This window comes from Bos mutus, chromosome 20 (assembly GCF_027580195.1).
Source record: "Bos mutus isolate GX-2022 chromosome 20, NWIPB_WYAK_1.1, whole genome shotgun sequence".
NCBI lineage: Eukaryota > Metazoa > Chordata > Mammalia > Artiodactyla > Bovidae > Bos > Bos mutus.
Window position 1 is genome coordinate 26557568 of NC_091636.1, and position 20405 is coordinate 26577972.

Consider the following 20405-nt stretch of genomic DNA (forward strand, 5'->3'; position numbering starts at 1 on the left):
TGGGTCGTCCCAGTGCACCAGCCCCAAGCATCCAGTATCGTTCATTGAACCTGGACTGGTGACTCGTTTTATACATGATATTATACATGTTTCAATGCCATTCTCCCAAATCATCCCACCCTCTCCCTCTCCCACAGAGTCCAAAAGACTGATCTATACATCAGTGTCTCTTTTGCTGTCTCGTATACAGGGTTATTGTTACCATCTTTGGTTTTTCATGTGCATATAATAACTTTTTCAATCCCTTCTCCTTGAGCCTATGTGCATCCTTAAAACAGAAGTAACTCTCGTAGGCAGTATATAGCTGGATCTTGATTATTCACTTAACCATTAAATACCTTTGATTGCAGAATTTAATTCATTTAAAGTAATTATTGATAGGCATGGTGTGTGTGTTAACCGCTCAGTCATGTCCGACTCTGTGACCCCATGGACTATATATAGCCTGCCAGGCTCCTCATCCATGGAATTCTCCAGACAAGAATACTGGAGTGGGTTGCCATTTCCTTCTCCAGGGGATCCTCCCGACCCAGGGATTGAACCCAAATCTCCTGCATTGCAGGCAGATTCTTTTACCACTGAGCCACCAGGGAAGCCCCGATAGGCATGGTAGGTGGCACTAATGGCCACCAATGCAGGAGAAGTAAGAGACTTGGGTTTGATCTCTGTTGGGAAGAGGAGGAAATGGCAACCCACTCCAGCATTCTTACCTGGAGAATCCCATGGACAGAGGAGCCTGGCAGGCTATAGTCCGTTGGGCTGTAAAGAGCTGGACATGACTGAAATGACCTAGCATGCATGCATGGTCTTTTTAATGGCATCTTAATGTTTTTGGCTATTTTGTAGGAACTACAAAATACTACTACTACTATAGCCTCCTCTCTTGCCATCTTTTAAAATGACTTGATGGTATTCCATAGTAATACACCTTAGATACCTTCTCTTTGTCTTTTGTGTATCTACTGTAGAGTTTTGTTTTGTGGTTATCATGAGGAACACATAACACATCTTATAAATATAACAATCCAATCCCAGAGAAGGGCAATGCCAAAGAATGTGCAAACTATCACACAATTGCACTCATTTCACATGCTAGAAAGTTCATGCTCAAAATCCTTCAAGCTAGGCTTCAACAGTATGTGAACAGAGAACTTCCAGATGAACAAGCTGGATTTAGAAAAGGCAGAGGAACCAGAAAACAAATTGCCAACATCTGCTGGATCATAGAAAAAACAAGAGAATTCCAGAAAGTATCTACTTCTGCTTCATTGACTATGCTAAAGCCTTTGACTATGTGGATCACAACAAACTGTGGTAAGTTCTTAAAGAGATGGGAATACCAGACTACCTTACCTGCATCCTGAGAAACATCTATGCAGGTCAAAAAAGCAACAGAACTGAACATGGAACAACAGACTGGTTCAAAATTGGAAAGGATCGCACCAAGGCTGTACATTGTTGCCCTGTTTATTTAACTTATATGCAGAGTACGTCATGTGAAATGGCCAGGCTGGATGAATCAAAAGCTGGAATCAAGATTATAGGGAGAAATATTAATAACCTCAGATATGCAGATGACACCACCCTTATGGCAGAAAGTGAAGAGGAACTAATGAGCCTTCTGATGAAAGTGAAAGAGGAGAGTGAAAAAGCAGGCTTAAAACTCAACATTAAAAAAATTAAGATCATGGCATCTGGTCCCATCACTTCATGGCAAATAGATGGGGAAACATTGGAAACAGTGACAAACTTTGCTTTCTTGTGTTCCCAAATCACTGTGGATGGTGACTGCATCCATGAAATGAAAAGACATTTGCTCCTTATAACAAAAGCTGTGACAAACCTAGACAGCATGTTAAAAAGCAGAGACATTACTCTGCCAACAAAGATCCATATAGTCAAACCTATGGTTTTTCCAGTAGTCATGTATGGATGTGAGAGTTGGACCATAAAGAAGGCTGAGTGCCAAAAAATTGATACTTTCAAACTGTGGTGTTGGAGAAGACTTGAGAGTCCCTTGGACAGCTAGAAGATCAAACCAGTCCATCCTAAAGGAAATCAACCCTGAATGTTCATTGGGAGGACTGATGCTGAAGCTGAAGCTCCAATACAGTGGCCACCTGATGCAAAGAGCCAACTCATTGGAAAAGACCCTGTTGCTGGGAAAGACAGAAGGCAGGAGAAGGGGACGACAGAGGATGAGATGGTTGGATGGCATCACCAATTTGATGGACATGAGTTTGAGCAAGCTCCGGGAGATGGTGAAGGACAGGCAAGCCTGGTGTGCTGCAGTCAATGTTGTCACAAAGAGTCGGACACAGCTGAGTGACTGAACAACAACAATGCAGATAAAAAATTAACTTCAACTGTCTACAAAATCTTTATCCTTTTACTCCTCCCACACATTTTATTTTTGATGTTACTGTTTACCTCTTCTTTTATTGTATATCCATTAACAAATTATTTTACCTATAGTTACTTTTAATTCATCTGTTCTTTAACATTTATGCTAGAGTTAAGTGGTTAACATACCACATTGAATTATAGTACATTATCAAATTTGACTATATATTTACCTTTACCAGTGTGTTTTATATTTTTATATGTTTTCATACTAATTAGCACTCTTTCGTTTCACCTTGAAGAACTCCTTTCAGCATTTCTTGTAATGCAAGTTTAGTTAGTATAGTTTTTCCAGTAGTCACGTATGGATGTGAGAGTTGGACTATAAAGAAAGCTGAGCACAGAAGAATTGATGCTTTTGAACTGTGTTGTTGGAGAAGACTCTTGAGAGTCCCTTAGACTGCAAGGAGTTCCAACCAGTCCATCCTAAAGGAAATCAGTCCTGGGTGTTCATTGGAAGGACTGATGCTGAAGCTGAAACTCCAGTACTTTGGCCAGCTGATTCGAAGAACTGACTCGGTGTAAAGACCCTGATGCTGGGTGAGATTGAAGGCAGGAGGAGAGGGGAACGACGGAGGATGAAATGGTTGGATGGCATCACTGACTCAATGGACATGAGTTTGAGTGAACTCCACTAGTTGGTGATAGACAGGGAGGCCTGGGCTGCTGCAGCCCATGGGGTCGCAAAGAGTTGGACACAACTGAGCAATTGAACTGAACTGAAGTTTAGTCATCATGAACTCCCTGTTTTTGTTTGTCTGGCAAAGTCCTTATCACTACTTCACTTCTGAAGGATAACTTTGCCAGGTAAAGTATTCTTGGTCAGTAGATTTTTCTTTCAATGCTTTGAATATATCATCCCCCTCTCTCTGGCCTGCAAAGTCTCTGGTGAGAAATCTGCTGATAGCCTATGAAGGTTTCTTCACAGATGATATGCTTCTTTTCTCTTATTTTCAATTTTTTTTCTATATCTTTCATTTCTGACAGTTTTGTTTTAATGTATCTTGGAGACATCTTTGGATTAAATTTGTTTGGAAATATGACTTCGTGAACTTGATACCCAAATTTCTCCCCTTATATGGAAAGCTATCAGCAATTATTTCTTCAAATAAGCTTTCTGTCTCCATTTTTCTCATTTCATCCTGGAATTCCCAATAGTATAGATTGTTTATTTTAATGGAATCTCATAAGTTCTATAGATTTTTTTCATTCTTTGCATTCTTTTTTCATTTGTTTCCATGATTTGATAATTTCAAATTATCTGGTTTTGAGTCTTTGGTTCTTTATTCTGCTTAGTCAGTTGTGCTCTTGAAGCTCTTTATTAAATTATTCTGCTCAGTCATTGTATTCTTCAGCTTCAAATTTTGTTTGGTTCTTTTTTATGTTTTCTTTTTGTTGAACTTCTCATTTTGATCTTGTATTGTTTCCCCGATTTTATTGTTTATCTGTACTCTATTGTAGTGTTCTCTGAACATTGCTAAAACAATCATTTAAAATTTTTGTCAGCAATTCATGAATCTCCATTTCTATATAGGTCAGTTGCTAGAATTTTACTGTGTTCCTTTGGTAGGGTCATGTTTACCTGATTCTTCATGATCTCTGTAGCCTTGCATAGATGTCTGCCCATATGATGAATGTCACCTCTTCCAGACTTTATGGACTGACTTTAGTGAGAAAAGACTTTCAGCTGTGGGTTAATGCACACTGGAATGTGCTGATGACAGGATTCAGGGCAGGTAGTGTATAGCTGCACAGCTACAGGGGCTAGCTATAGCAATGCAGGACAGAAATAGGAGTCAGGTCCTGATCCAGTCCCACAAACAGCTATGGGCATGTGTGGTGGTGGAGATAAGCTACAAATGACCTGTCGGTGTCTTGCAAGTGTACAGCTGAAAAGTCCAGGCTACTGGTGTGGATCCGAGGCTCTGGTAAGAGTGAGGAAAGACAGCATGCAGGGACTTGGGCATCTGGCATTCATGAGTGTAAAACCTGTAGAGTGGAAACCTCAAGAGGCACAGGCCTGAGGGATGGGATTATGGAGGCAACATGGAATGATCATTTGATATTATTTTTCTTGAAGAAATGTAACAAGGAGCTCATATCTGACTGTTTTTATATGTACCGATTCTGAAAGGCATAGACTGAGGTACATTTCTCCATAGAGGATTTGTGTTATCTTTTTCCAAGCCTCTGGAACACTTCTGATCCAGAAGCATTTCAATTTAATTTATTGAATGAATTTCCCTGGACTGTGCAGATGATGTGATTCAAATCCTTAATCTCTGCATGGGCAGGCTTATGGTTATGACTTTCCAGAGAGATTTTTTTTTTTCACTTCAAGCCAGTTTTCTTGTCACTTAGACTGACAAGTTTTCTTGCCACTAGGTCTCTTTTCCAGGGAAGAGTGTTTTTAGGCCACCCTTTCACCTGGCTATAACCCATCATAAGTACAGAGCTTGTGGAACTATGTTCCTTCTCCACACTTTATATGGGACAAAGTCTTGCTTCTCATTCTTCCACATGGGCCAAAACCCAGGTCTTGAGTTCTTAGTATTGGAACCTCACAGAGTAGCTTTTGTCTCTATTACACGTGCATCGCTCTGGTTCAGTTCACTCTGGTTTTCATCACTATAGACTCTCTCTCTCTCTCTCTCTCTCTGAGGCACCATATGTTTTTAAAAGGCTGTTCGTGAGTCTTCAACAGCATTTCTAGGTGTTTGTAATAAGGTTTTCCAGAATTTCTTATTTATAGCAGTGCCAAAGTGATAATAGAGCTGAAAGCTACTGAACATTTGCAAATTTTTGAATATAATAACATTTATAATAGTTTATTATATACCAAAACACTCCTGATAACTTACAGTTTTGGGGTGCAGTGTTCTAGGAGATGCTAGGGTAGTGTTCTTCTAGCTTCATTAACATCTGGTCTTATATCAACTTTATCATCACACAATATAGATGAACCAGCATTCATATCTTGTCAACAAATATTTTAAGTCTCAGTTGTGAGGAATTGCGAGTCAAAAGCATGAAAAAGTTGTAAAGGAATTCAGTTTGGTATTTGGATTCTTGGATTCTAATGTTGTCTTTGAGGTCACTGTCTTATGTCTGTCTCTAGTCACAGATTTCAAACCTGTTGACAATCTTTATCTTCTACACAAACAAACAAGCAAAAACTTTTCTGTATCCAGAAGTTTGTGTACCACAATGAAGTAGATTTTTGTTTTTCTGTTGTGGAGAATGTACCTGCTTGAGGTGTGCGGGGGCTTAGAATCCACATGGTCTTCTCGGGTTCTCCCTCGTGAGGAAGGAGGCCTGAGCTCCGATTGCAGGTACCCTGAGAGTCCTCACGAGGTGCCACAGGCTTCCCGTGAGTCTCCACCGCAACTCCGGCTTTGAGTTCTGACCGTAATTGCCTGGCTCTCTCCCTTCCCCCACCTCGCTTTCCTTCTTCCGTGCCAGAAACAAGTGGGAACGTCAGACTCCTGGTGGAAGTCAGTCGGTCACGAGCATGAACTCCTCACCACGGGTTCCCGGATTTCTGTTCTCTCTCGTCTCGGGCACAAGCTCTGTGGGAGAGGATGAGTTTCCCCTTAGGCTCTGGCCTCCGCAGAGCATCGTGTACCTGCTGAGCTGTGATGCGGCCCTGTTCCCGAGCTGACTGCCCTTGGGGTGGAGAAGCAGCCCTGTTCTTTCTTGTTCTGTGGAGTGGTGAGCGCACGGCCACTAAGGCACACACTGGCTGAAGCCCCACCCCACCACACCCCAGGCCGGGAAGGCTTTCTAAGCGGGTCGCACCTGTTGACAGAGGGGCTGTGACCACATTGTTCGCCAGCACTGCGCCCTTCAACAGGAGAGTGTGAGCACTGCTAAACTCCTACTAAGCAGCCCCAACCTTGCAGGTGGGTCGGGAAAGGCAGAGGGCCTTCTAGGAAAAGATGGATTGTTGTGAATGACCATCACACCAGTCAAGGCTTCCCACAAAGAAGGCAAAGAACTGTAATGTCTTCCTTCCTCTCTCAGAATGTATAACCTACTGCCCTGAAATGTAGCTGGTCAGGGAAGCAGGTGTCAGCTTACAGCAAAACCTCCATGTCTGTGTCTAAGGGCTTCCCCTCTCTTTCCTCAGGGGTCTCTATGCAAGGCTTGTGTTTTGAATATTCCCTTCAAGAAAAAGAAAGCAGACATTTGTTATCCAGAGATATGCATACAGTATTACCTAGACATAATTAGATCGCATCACTGACTCAACGGGCTTGAATTTGAGCAAACTCCAGCAGATAGTGAATCAGTCCATAGGGTCACAAAGAGTCAGACACAACTTAGCAAATGAACAGCAATATGCCCTGTGTAATTATAATACAATCTAGATATCTGCCTTCTAAAATTTTAACTTTCAGATTTTAGTTCATAATGATTCCAGCTTTCTGGTTAGTGCCACATGTTAACATAGTCAGGGTTTTGACTTCCTTAGTCAACAACTGAATTCCACAACAGACAAATTTGTTTGTTTGACAAATACTGTTGAACATTTACTATTGTCAGGCTCTAGATTAGGTGTGAGGTACAGTCAGACATGACTGAGCAAATAAGCACAGCCCATATAAGAGTGGAAACACCAGACAAGATCTTTAGAGTTTAAATTTTAATTGGAGAGACAGAACAAAGCCCCTACCTAAATAAAATAACTACACGCTAGACTGGGTACCATGAAGGAAACATAAAGGGGCTGAGCTGGAGCCTAATGTGACTCCAGAACGTTTTCCATCACAGCATATCATAATGGTCTGTTCTGTCTCCTCACTGGATACAATAACCTCCAGGGCTCACTAATTCTTTTTTTCACCTTGGTCCTCATCGTACTTACAACAGTGCCTGACACATAATGCTGCTGAAAAAAATGTCTACTTCATGAATGTGTGGATGTTCGTGTTGATCAGTGAATTAACAAAGGATTGGAGTTTGATCTACACCTTGAACTAAGTACAAAAATGACCAAGTACAGCCTGTATTTCACCTTCTGTTTTCTTAGTAACATTTTATATGTAATAGTCAAATTCTGTGATTTCATTCTATGTAAATTCAGTCCATAAGCAAATGGAGGTTTCAAGGGTGAAATAGAATCCAGACTTCTTAATCCTCTTCCAATCCAGTACAAGTGAGGCACGTATTACCTACCGGGGCTGTTAAGTGTCTGGCTGTGAAATCAAAGCTAGAGGAAGACAAGAAGGTTTGAGGTATCACTGGAAGCATTAGTGATAATTTAGTTCCCTGTTCTCAGGTTTCCTGTCACCTTCCTTTTAGCTGCCAGAAGAGCGTGTTTCAGTCTTACTGCTAAAGGACTAAATGAGCAGCTGTGTTCTGTTCCTGTCCCTTCCCCTGCTTTCAGTTGCTTCCTTGAATTTCCTGTCATTCTGGCAACCTGTCAGGGGCACTGGGCTGAACAAGTGCTGGTATCTCTAAGCACAGACCACGATTTATCCTTGTCCTTCATGTAACAAGGCTTTTGACTACAGAAAAGTGGATAGGCTGGACAAGAGAATGCAGCTTTCTGAGACTGGAGGATTGTGCTGTTTGGGGGAATTACATTTGGGGAAATTAAAATGAGAGTAAAGTAGAGAGTCACCTGCCAGCTTTACAATGAAGAGGCTGGGGCTGGGGATTAGTACCTGAGGGAGGTGGGAACACAGACCTGGGACTAGAACCAGAGCCCAGCTCTGCCCAGTGCCCTGCCTCCTCCTCATGCACATTTATAGACCTTTACTCCAGGGTGTTTTACCGTGCTAAACATACAAAACCTTGAAATTGAGAACCAGAAGTTCATTTTTAGTTGGTCAGAATGGTCAAAAAATCATACAAATAGTTATGGAGCACTTGTCAAACTCATGAATACTATTATAAAAATCAAAAGGCCTCAAAAACCTCACAATATAGTTGGGAAAGCAATTGTAAAATAAAGCTAGAATCCTGTTATTCAACAAAGGAAGGAAGAATTTTATGGAAGGGAACATGATTTACTCCTGGTTGAATAGCTGATTGGAGAAAGAGTTGAGACTCAGCTCCTGGGTCTCCGACTCCCAGGTTATTAAGCATCCCACGCCACCTCACACCACTGGCACTGCATACCTGCAATGTCCAGCAAGAAAACAGACATGGGAAACACGACTACAGGCTTTGTGGCACTGCATAGTCACTAACGAGCCCAAAAGAAAAAGGATACTAAACCATCAAGGTAGTTCCCCAGAGAATCTGAGTTCTGAGCAAGATTTATGGGAATGTTCCATTTGGAGAGCAGAGAAAGAGAAGGGAACAAGGGAACATTACTTCAGATTGAGGCATGAAGTAGTAAGAGTAAGCCAGATACCTTCAGGGGCTGTTAAACAGACTCGCATGCCAGGAGCGGAAAAGCTTCAGAAGAGCAGAGGAGAAGTTGCCAAGAAATGCTGGGATTGGCTCAGAAGTTTATCGTATACCACCAAACACTCGGAGTGTGCCAGGCACTGTGCTAGACGCTGGGGACTTGCGGATGAAAAGGAAGTGATTCCCTATTAAATTGTGCTTCCTACTCTGGTCGCTAGAATGATTCTGAAAGCCAGGCAAATTTGGCAAATCTATCCATAGAGAATTAAACCCAAGGAGAACTTTTAACCCAGAAGTTTATGAAGATGACAGGAGGGTGTGATAAAAATAATAGAAACCATACTTAGTTAAAAAATCAGTTCTTAGTCCATACCTGGGAAAGACGACCTCTAAAAGATACATTGATGTTGCAGGTGCCAGTTCCTCCTAACCTGGGAGCAGGCCAGTATCTTCAGCCAGTGGAGTTCAGGGACTGTCTTCTGGACTAGCCAGGTCCTGCCTCTGCTCTAGGTCCCTTTGGCTCTGATCAGATCCAAGTAAGAATATTTGTTTCTTGCTTCAGAAACCTTATTTCTAAGAGTTATTTTCCCCTTAAAAAAAATCCGTTTAATTTGTTCATCAGTTGATTTCCTCCTTCCTGAATAGTCTGCAAACTCTGGTGTGAGTGTGTAACATTGGAGTCCAACAGTGTTCCCTCCACAAGCTACTACTTTTGTCCTGGCTGCCAGGTACTTTATGAAGGATTCTCATGGTTCTGTGATCTTGTCGGTGGGAGGGATTTTGTTCATTGTTGTTCTTTTCTCAATTCTATAGAGGATAAGATGAAGGTGAAGGTCACAATGGCCTTTCTGCAACACCATTTAGCATCCACAAAGAACTGGCCTGCCAATGCAGGAGATTCCTTCCCTGGGTCAAGAAGATTCCCTGGAGGAAGAAATAGCAACCCACTCCAGTATTCTTGCCTGGGAAATCTCATGGACAGAGGAGTCCGGCAGGCTAGAGTCCACGTGGTCGCGAAAGAGGTGGACACGACAGTGACTAAACAACAGCAAAAACTTAATAATATGTGCTTGACATTAGAAAACTCAGCAGACTTTGTTGATTTATTGGGTGTGAGTCAAGAAGAAGAGAGGGTTGAAATAATAGCTCTCAAAGTGTATCTCCTACTAGGTCCCCACAGCATGGATACACAGTTTTTAGCATAACTTTCTTCTCTTCTTGTAAGCTTCACTCTCAGAGGCATTGGACGTGGGCTAATGAGGGAACTGCCTGCCCCCTGGAAAGTAAAGGGAGTCAAGGAACATGTCTTAGATGATCAATCAAACTCTGTACTTTCAAGTTAGAAAACCAAAGAGACACCACAAGACAGTTTGTAAGGAGTAGAAACAGAAAATTCTTCTTTTTAAATATTTTTCTTCTCATTTCCTTTCTTATCATGGGAACATTGAAACATATGAAAAAAAGTCACAGATTGGTAAAAGGAACCTCATGTATGCAAATATGTATATTTTATTTTCATTTTACCCTTTTGATTCTATTTCATGCATTTTTATAATGTATATATTAAACAATCCAATATACAATTTAAGTTTAAATAATATATATTTTTGGAAAGCATGCTTTAAAATGTCTTATAAATAGTGATAATACATTGAAAATGTTTGGACATACTTGTGTTAACAGCAGTCACAAGCTACTGTTAGGAATAATAATAATGATAATTAATATTTGTTGATGCTTATTTCCTCCAGGCACAGTGCTAATAGCTACACTATACAAGATGTCTACAGGCACAGATTACACACTTTTCCTATAATATCCATAACAGGAGGAGAAAATCTAAACTGATGGACTTCAAATCGGTTTCGATTTTGGATCCTATCTCCAAAAAAGAAAAAAATCTTTCTAAAAACAAGTACTAACCTTCCCTATACCGCTATACATTTTTCAGTTCAGTTCAGTTCAGTCGCTCGGTTGTGTCTGACTCTTTGCGACCCCATGAATTGCAGCATGCCAGGCCTCCCTGTCCATCACCAACTCCAGGAGTTCACTCAAACTCACGTCCATTAAGTCGGTGATGCCATCCAGCCATCTCATCTTCTGGCGTCCCCTTCTCCTCCTGCCCCCAATCCCTCCCAGCATCAGAGTCTTTTCCAATGTATAATTTATGTTTATATAGCATTAATATTAAAGAAGTACTTATGACCTTGGAGAAGTCACTATATTTTTAGAACCTGTTTTATCATCTATAATGAGGGTGTCGGGAGTGTCTATGGTATCTAATATTCCTCCCAGCCCAAACATTTTATGAGCCATTTCTATGAGGCTATAACTTGCGAAAGCCAAACATCCTATCCAATACGTTATTTATATTGTGTCTATTTTTATAGCAGAGACAACGCACTGAGGCACACTGTTATGTAAATATTTATCAAACATCAACATTCATTGAGGATCTCTGCTCTATGGCAAATGTCATCAACCATGACAAGGAACAAACATGAACGAGGCTGCGTTTTGCGGTTTGTTCGTAACTATGTGATCCTCTCAGATTTCATGCATACTGACCGTGCCCGGTCATGCCATCGTCCTTCTGGCCCCCTCTCCCCTGGTAGGAACGGGTGTCCGGGGGCTGGCACATGGGTCAGCTGGCTGCCGGGGTTCTTGTCACACTTACAGGGATGGGCATGTGGGATTCCTTTCAGTAAAGTGATAGGCGCATCACAGGCTGGCCTTCAGGCTCTGACACGCCACAGAGTAGCAGGCGTGCCTCTGTTAAAAGACATGTGATGGGCCTGTCAGTCTACATTCTGAAACACTCAAATCCTCCCTCACACCATTTCCACCCAATTAGAGCCTTTGTCACTATTTTTCTTTAAACGGTTTGAGTGCAAAATGAAAAGTCAGAGCAGTGGCTATGGCTCACTTACCTTCGAATGCTGCATTTCCATTTTTTTGTTAGATATAGCTTGGAGAAGAGACGCTGCAGAGACTAGGAGTGCTAAAGCAAATGAAGGGATTCAGTGTGCTCACTATAGAGACGCTAGTCTATGATGGTTTTTAAACATTGACTTCAACATTATTGGTCTTAGTAATATTCTTTATAATCTGTCTCTTCAAATGAGGGCAATAAAAGCAAAATAAACAAATGGAACTATATTAAACTATAGCTGAGGATGTGGAGAAAGGGAGCCTTTGTGCATTGTTGATGAGATTGTAAATTGGTACAGCCACTATGGAAAACAGTATGGCGGTTCCTCAAAAGGTTAGAACTGTTATATGATACAGAAGTTTCACTTTGAAATATTTACCCAAAGAAAATAAAGCACCAATTCAAATTGATAGCCACCTCTGTGTTCATTCCAGTATTATTTACAATAACCAAGATATGGGAGCAACCTAAGTGTCCATCAATGGATGATGAATGGATAAAGAAGATGTAGTATACATATATGAAATGGAATATTACTCACCATATAAAGAAAAACCATCTTGAATTTGTGACAGTAGTCATGTATGGATATGACAGCTGGACTGTAAAGAAACCTGAGCACCTAAGAATTGATGCTTTTGAACTGTGGTGTTGGAGAAGACTCTTGAGAGTCCCTTGGACTGCAAGGAGATCCAACCAGTCCATCCTAAAGGAGATCAGTCCTGGGTGTTCATTTGAAGGACTGATGTTGAAGCTGAAACTCCAATACTTTGGCCACCTGATGTGAAGAGCTGACTCATTTGAAAAGACCCTGATACTGGGAAAGATTGAGGGCAGGAGAAGGGGACAACAGAGGATGAGATGGTTGGATGACATCACCAACTCAATGGACATGAGTTTGAATAAATTCCGGGAGTTGGTGATGGGCAGGGAGGCCTGGTGTGCTGTGGTTCATGGGGTCCCAAAGAGTCGGACACGACTGAGCAACTGAACTGAACTGAGAGGGTATTATGCTGAGTGAACTAAGTCAGACAAAGTCAAATCGAGTATGATTGCATTTATATGTGGAATCTGAAAAACAAAAGAACAAACAAAATAGAAACAGATTCATAGATACAGAGAACAAGAGGGTGGTTTCCAAAGGTGTGGGAGCGTGGGGGATTGGGTGAAATAGGTAATGGTGATTAAGAGGTCTCTTGATGAAAGTGAAAGTGGAGAGTGAAAAAGTTGGCTCAACATTCAGAAAACGAAGATCATGGCATCCAGTCCCACCACTTCATGGGAAATAGATGGGGAAACAGTGGAAACAGTGTCAGACTTTATTTTTCTGGGCTCCAAAATCACTACAGATGGTGACTGCAGCCATGAAATTAAAAGATGCTTACTCCTTGGAAGGAAAGTTATGAGCAACCTAGAGAGCATATTCAAAAGCAGAGACGTTACTTTGCCAACAAAACTTCGTCTAATGAAGGCTGTGGTTTTTCCTGTGGTCATGTATGGATGTGAGAGTTGGACTGTGAAGAAGGCTGAGCGCCGAAGAATTGATGCTTCTGAACTGTGGTGTTGGACAAGACTCTTGAGAGTCTCTTGGACTGCAAGGAGATCCAACCAGTCCATTCTGAAGGAGATCAGCCCTGGGATTTCTTTGGAAGGAACGATGCTAAAGCTGAAACTCCAGTACTTTGGCCACCTAATGCGAAGAGTTGACTCACTGGAAAAGACTCTGATGCTGGGAGGGATTGGGGGCAGGAGGAGAAGGGGACGACAGAGGATGAGATGGCTGGATGGCATCACTGACTCGATGGACGTGAGTCTGAGTGAACGCCAGGAGTTGGTGAAGGACAGGGAGGCCTGGCATGCTGCGATTCATGGGGTCGCAAACAGTCGGACACGACTGAGCGACTGATTTGATCTGATTAAGAGATAAAACTTACAGTTGTAAAATATATGTCATAAGATATAATGTATAGCACAGGAATATAGTCAGTAATACTGTAAGAACTTTGTATGGTGACAGATGGTTACTAGACTCATCATAGTGATAATTTCATAATGTATTTAAATGTCAAACCACTATGTCATGCACCTGAAACTTACATAATATTGTATGAAAATAGTGTCAACTATCAGCTGTGAATTCTGTCAGTTTTTAAAGTAAAATTTAAAAAATTTAAATTGACCTTTGCTGTCAGACAAAGAGCTGATTCTCATCTAACTCACTGGTCATATGATCCAGGACAAATTTACATATAATAAAATTATATTAAATACTTTTTGGGTTGGTGACAGAATTAAATGAATTATCACAGATAAATTGCTTGGGAGAAAACCTAGCATCTAATAAGATCTAAAGATCTAGAATCAATTGCTGTCATCATCGATAATGTCTTCATTGAGTTATAAAGTCAAAAGATTCCCCAAACTTTGCAGTGGACAATTTATCTTAGAACCTGATTTATATAATCAAGAGTTGTACACTGATGGATTGGGTTATAGTTGATCTTAAAATATATGATTAGTTCTTTGGGGCATTTTTTTATTGAAGTATAGTTGATTTACAGTATTTCAGGTATACAACAAAGTCATTCAGTTATGTGTGTACATATATATATATATATATATACATAATTTTTCAAATTCTTTTCCATTATAGGTTATTACAATATATTGAATACATCCCTGTGCTATACAATAGGTCCTTCTTTGTTGTTTAGCTGTTTTGTATATAGCAGTGTATATCTGTTAATCCCAAATTCCCAGTTTGTCCCTCCCATCCTTTCCCCTTTGATAACCATAACTTTTTCTATGTCTGAGTCTATTTCTGTTTTATAAAAGACTTCAATTGTATTATTTTTTTAGATTCCACATATGAATGATATCATATTTGTCTTTCTCTGTCTGACTTCCTTCATTTAGTGTGATAATCTCTAGCTCCATCCATGATGCTGCAAATGGCATTATTTCATTCTTTTCTATAGCTGAGCAGTATTCCATTGTATGAGTATGTATGTACATGTATCTGTGTGTGTGTGTGTGTGAGTGAGTGTATCCACAACTTCTTTATTCATTCACCTATTGATGGATGTTTATGTTGCTGCTATATCTTGGCTACTGTAAATAATGGTGCTCTGAACATTGGGGTGCATCTATCTTTTTGAATTAGAGTTTTCCAAAGGAATTTTTAATTGTCAGATGAAGAAAATGATATCATATGCCCAACTGATAGTCAGTCTGCCGATCTTCCTGAAATACCCCTCTACCAAGTTCATCTCTTAAAGGCCTTTTTTGGTAACTGGAGTTTCTCATGGAATGATATGCTGTTTACCTTATCAGAGTACTGAAAATGTTTGTGGAAAAAGAAAGTAAAAAAAAAAAAAAAAAAGGCATTTACTGGTTTTACTCACTTTATCCCCAAACCAAGAAATAAAAGCCCAAAATTAGTTACCCTTCATATTTGACTAGGTTTTCCTGTTTCATGACTTTCAGCTCTAGACTTGAATGCATGTGCCAGCTTAGTTCACAAAGGTAAATCAGGTTTGCATTCAAACTACCTCCAGAAGGCTAGTTCCAGAGCCAGGGCCAAAGAGATTTCTGCTTTAAGGTTTTTAAACCCTACATGAGAAGCCTGTGTCCACAGGGCACCCTCTCGACTGATTTTAAACGCTTGATGACTCTCAGTGTGTTTGGATCCATGTTTGTTCAGACTCTCAAAGGACAAGTGTTCTGTTCCAGTTTGTGTGGAAGGCACAATAGCCTTTAATAGTCCAGAGTTCTGTGGCAATGTCCAATTGCGTAGTTTCTGGTGGTCCAAGACCCTCACCTGGGGGTGGATTGGAATAGGTTCTGACCTACTTTCTACCCGCGAGTGAAAAGTGTACAAAGATTTCATAGATTTCATAGACCTCTGGTTGCCTTTATTTATGAGGTGGTTTACAGTTGTTCTTTGGAACCATGTAGCAGTTTCTCCCTGGTTTCCTTCAGTTGATACATGGCTTCTATAACAACGTATCAGTACATCTTTCTTAAACCCCTGTGTTTCTCCTTTCATTGAACATCACATTTGTGCAAAAACTTCTCTCTCAGCTTGCAGGAGACTGTGTGTCATGGGGCAGCCCTAGCTGCCCACCCTTGAGCCCTCTGCTACTAAATTATCAGAAAGGAGATTGAGTTAGCAAGAAAGACATTGTAGCAGATTTCACACAAGTTAAGAACTCAGGTGGGCAGGAAATGCCACATCGGTTACTTCTATGAATCAAATTAAATTTCACTCTTCACTTTCATCCAGGCTGGTGGATAATCAAAGGCAATCATCACTGAATCTCCCTCTCCTCCTACCCTGCTCCCACCTTCCCCACACCCCCAACACAAGGAGTCTTATATTCAGAGGTAGCTCTCTGGCCTTTAACCCTCTCCAGATACTGCACAGATCAAATCCATTCAGCCTAAATGTCTCCGTGAAGCCCGGGGACCATGGTTCTTATAGCTGCTCATCGTTTTCAAGGTTGCTGGGGTCAGATGTCTCAGGCCGAGCATCCTTTCTGCACCCCCATTCTTTTTCCACCCTTGAGCAAAACTTGGGAGCAGAGCCCATGACCCAGCAACACACAGGATTCACAGAGCCCTGTCTCCTCTCTGAAAACCGCCTCCATTCTTTCTGTCTCACTTTCCCCTTCCCTGGCTTTAATCACTTGAAAATGAATTCATTTTCCAGAGACTTCCCTGGTGGTCCAGTAGCTAAGACTCTGAGCTTCTAATGCAGGGGGCCTGGGTTCAATCCTTGGTCAGGGAACTTAGCTGCATGCTGCAACTAAGACCTGGCACAGTCAAAAAGATAAATAAATATTTAAGAAGAAAATGAACTCATATTTAAAAAAAGCCAAGGAAGACTTTCTCAGATGGCCACTTCTGCTTCCCATTGTACAACACACACCTCTCCTGAGGCCAAGAAGCTTCATGGGTTAACAAGGCCATGCCCATTTTCTTGGAATGGGGTTAAAATATGAGGAAAATGAAACAGAATATCTTTATGAACGACCCTGCTGTATTATAGAAGACACTGAGGCTGCCTCCAGTGTTTTGGGCTATTACAAATAAGGGAGTAATAAACACTCCAGTACATATTTTAGTTCACATATTTATGATTAGTTCATGAGGGTAAATTCCTAAAAGGGAGATTATTAGGCCATATGGTATGAATAAATAACATTTTACATAAATATTGTTAAACTGAACTTTCCCCAAAAGTATAGTAATTTACAGCCCCACTAACAAGGCACAAGTGTTTTTTCCCCCATATCTTTATCAAACTGAGTTTTGTGTCAATTTTTTAAACTTTGCCAAATCAATGGACGTTTTAAAAATCTTGCTTTGTTTGCAACTCCTTGATTGTTAGTGATGCCAAATCCATTTCTCCACATTTAACCATTTTAATGGCCTGTTTATATTTTGTTTACTTATCTGATGGGGTATTCTTTTTCTCACTGATTTCTAAGACTTTTGGTATATATTAAGGCTATCAGCCCAAGATTCAGTGCCAGTCTCAAAGGGTTAAGAGATCACCCCAGTGGCTCAGATGGTAAAGAATCTGCCTGCAATGCAGGGGACACGGGTTTGATCCCTGGGTTGGGAAAATCTCCTGGAGAAGGAAATGGTAACCCACTCCAGTTTTCTGGCCTGGGAAATCCCATGTAGATAAAGCCTGGTAGGCTGACTGTCTGTGGGGTCGCAGAGTCCGACACAAATGAGCGACTAACAAGGCCATCCTCCACTGTAATAAAATGGAGAAACCCTTTCAACAGAGGAGTCGCTGCTCTGACAACATCAGTTATGGGACCTGACCTCCCCAGCTGGAAGCAGACTGACTACTATTATCTGGGTACCCCCTGACCCCCACATTCTCTCCACCTGCTGGGCTCACTTCTGGAGCGTGAGACACACCATGTCATATGTGGTGCCAACACCCTACACACCCACCTAGTGAATGAGGCTGAGGTTGAGGGCGCTGGCCACAAAGACTGTATGTATGTCTGATGACTGTCTTTCTCATTACCTTAATGTGGAGTTCTTAGACTTTATAACGCAGACTCTTGAGACAGTGTTTTGAAGCCCACCGGCCCCTTTGTAGATTAGATTTCTTTTTCCTTTTGGCTGCACCGTGAGGTTTCCAGAATCTTAGTTCCTTGACCAGGGATTGAACGATCAGCAGTGAGAGTGCGGAGTCCTAAGCACTGGACCACCAGGGAATTCCCTGGATTTTACATGTGTAAAATAAAATACACAGGATTACATAGAAACAAATTATGTTAACTTGCACTTAGTAAAATAACTTTAAAAACAAATGTGCAATATAAAAAAAATATATATATATATACACACACACATACATATTTTATTGCCTCATCAAATAAAGAGATCTAACAATGGGTCTAGTAACTACCCTAAATTTGGAATTTAGTACTGAGGGCAAATGATAGCTGTGACAATTATCAGTTCAGTTCAGTTAGTCGTGTCCAACTCTTTGCAACCCCATGGATGTCAGGCTTCCCTGCCCATAACCAACTCCTAGAGCTTGCTCACTCATATCCATCGAGTTGGTGATGCTATCCAACCGTCTCATCCTCTGTCATCCCCTTCTCCTCCCACCCTCAATCTTTCCCACCATCAGGGTCTTTTCCAGTCAGTCAGTTCTTTGCATCAGGTGGCCATAGTATTGGAGTTTCAGCTTCAGCATCAGTCCTTCCAGTGAATATTAAGTATTGATTTCCTTTAGGATTGACTACTGATTTGATCTCCTTGCAGTCCAAGGGAGTCTCAAGAGCCTTCTCCAACACCACAGTTCAAAAGCATCAGTTCTTCAGTGCTCAGCTTTCTTTATGGTTCAACTCTCACATCCATACATGACTACTGGAAAAACCATAATTTTGACTAGATGGACCTTTATCAGCCAAATAGTGTCTCTGCTTTTCAATATGCTGTCTAGACTGGTTATCGCTTTTCTTCTAAGGAGCAAGTGTCTTTTAATTTCATGGCTGCAGCCAACATCTGCCCTGATTTTGGAGCCCCCCCAAAAAAGGCTCTCACTGTTTCCATTGTTTCCCCATCGATTTGCCATTAAGTGATGGGACTGGATGCCATGATCTTCGTTTTTTCAATGTTGAGTTTTAAGTCAACTTTTTCACTCTCCTCTTTCACTTTCAACAAGAGATTCTTCAGTTCCTCTTCACTTTCTGGATAAGGGTGGGGTCATCTCTGTATCTGAGGTTATTGTTATTTCTCCCAGAGATTTTGATTCCAGCTTGTGCTTCATCCAGCCCCATTTATATTTAACTTAATATAAGTTAAGTAAGCAGAGTGACAATATACAGCCTTGGTGTACTCCTTTCCCAATTTGGATCCAGTCTGTTATTCCATGTCCAGTTCTAACTGTTGCTTCCTGACCTGCATAGATGTTTCTCAGGAGGCAGGTAAGGTGGTTCTGGTATTCCAGTCTCTTTAAGAATTTTCCAGTTTATTGTGATCCACACAGTCAAAGGCTTTGATGTGGTTAATAATACCAAAAGCAAGAGGTAGATGTTTTTCTGGAACTCTCTTGCTTTTTCTGTGATCCAACAGATGTTGGTTATTTGATCTTTGGTTCCTCTGCCTTTTCTAAATCCAAGTTGAACATCTGGAAGTTCTCAGTTCAAGTATTGCTGAAGTCTCTCTCACTTGGAGAATTTTGAGCATTACTTTACTAGTGTGTGAGATGAGTGCAATTGTGTGGTAGTTTGAGCATTCTTTGGCATTGCCTTTCTTTGGGATTGGAATGAAAACTGACCTTTTCCAGTCCTGTGGCCACTGCTGAGTTTTCCAAATTTGCTGACATATTGAGTGCAGCACTTTTAACAGCATCATCTTTTAGAACTTGTAATAGCTCAACTGGAATTCCATCACCTCCACTAGCTTTGTTTGTAGTGACATTTCCTAAGGCCCACCTGTCTTCAGACTCCAGGATGTCTGGCTCTAGGTGAGTGATCACACCATCGTGGTCATCTGGGTCATGAAGATCTTTTGTATAGGTCTTCTGTATATTCTTGCCACCTCTTCTTAATATCTTCTGCTTCTGTTGGGTCCATACCATTTCTGTCCTTTATTGTGCCCATCTTTGCATGAAATGTTCCCTTGCTATCTCTAATTTTCTTGAAGAGATCTCTAGTCTGTCCCATTCTGTTTTTTTCTCTATTTCTTTGCACTGATCACTGAGGAAGGCTTTCTTATTTTTCCTTGCTATTCTTTGGAATTCTGCATTCAAATAGGTATTTCTTTCCATTTCTCCTTTGCCTTTCACTTCTCTTCTCTTCACAGCTATTTGTAAGGCCTCCTCAGACAACCGTTTTGTCTTTTTGCATTTCTTTTTCTTGGGGATGGTCTTGATCACTGCCTCCTGTATAATGTCATGATCCTCTGTCCGTTGTTCTTCAGGGGCTCTATCAGATCTAATCCCTTAAATCTATTTGTCACTTCCACTGCATAATCATAAGGGCTTTGATTTAGGTCATACCTGAATGGTCTAGTGATTTTCCCTACTTTCTTCCATTTAAGTCTGAATCTGGCAATAAGGAGTTCATGATCTGAGCCACAGTCTGTCCCAGGTCTTATTTTTGCTGACTGTATAGAGTGACAACTATAACCTAATATAAAAATATCTGATTTCTAGTAGTGATGTAGGCAA

The 20405-nt window shown here is 41.0% G+C and overlaps 1 long non-coding RNA gene across 1 annotated transcript in view; it reads right to left on the reverse strand.

Annotated features, from left to right (window-relative positions):
• The window catches only part of LOC138984194 (uncharacterized), a 62129-nt gene that overhangs the window by 24820 nt on the left and 16904 nt on the right, over positions 1–20405 (reverse strand). The gene's annotated exons all lie outside the window — the stretch shown is intronic.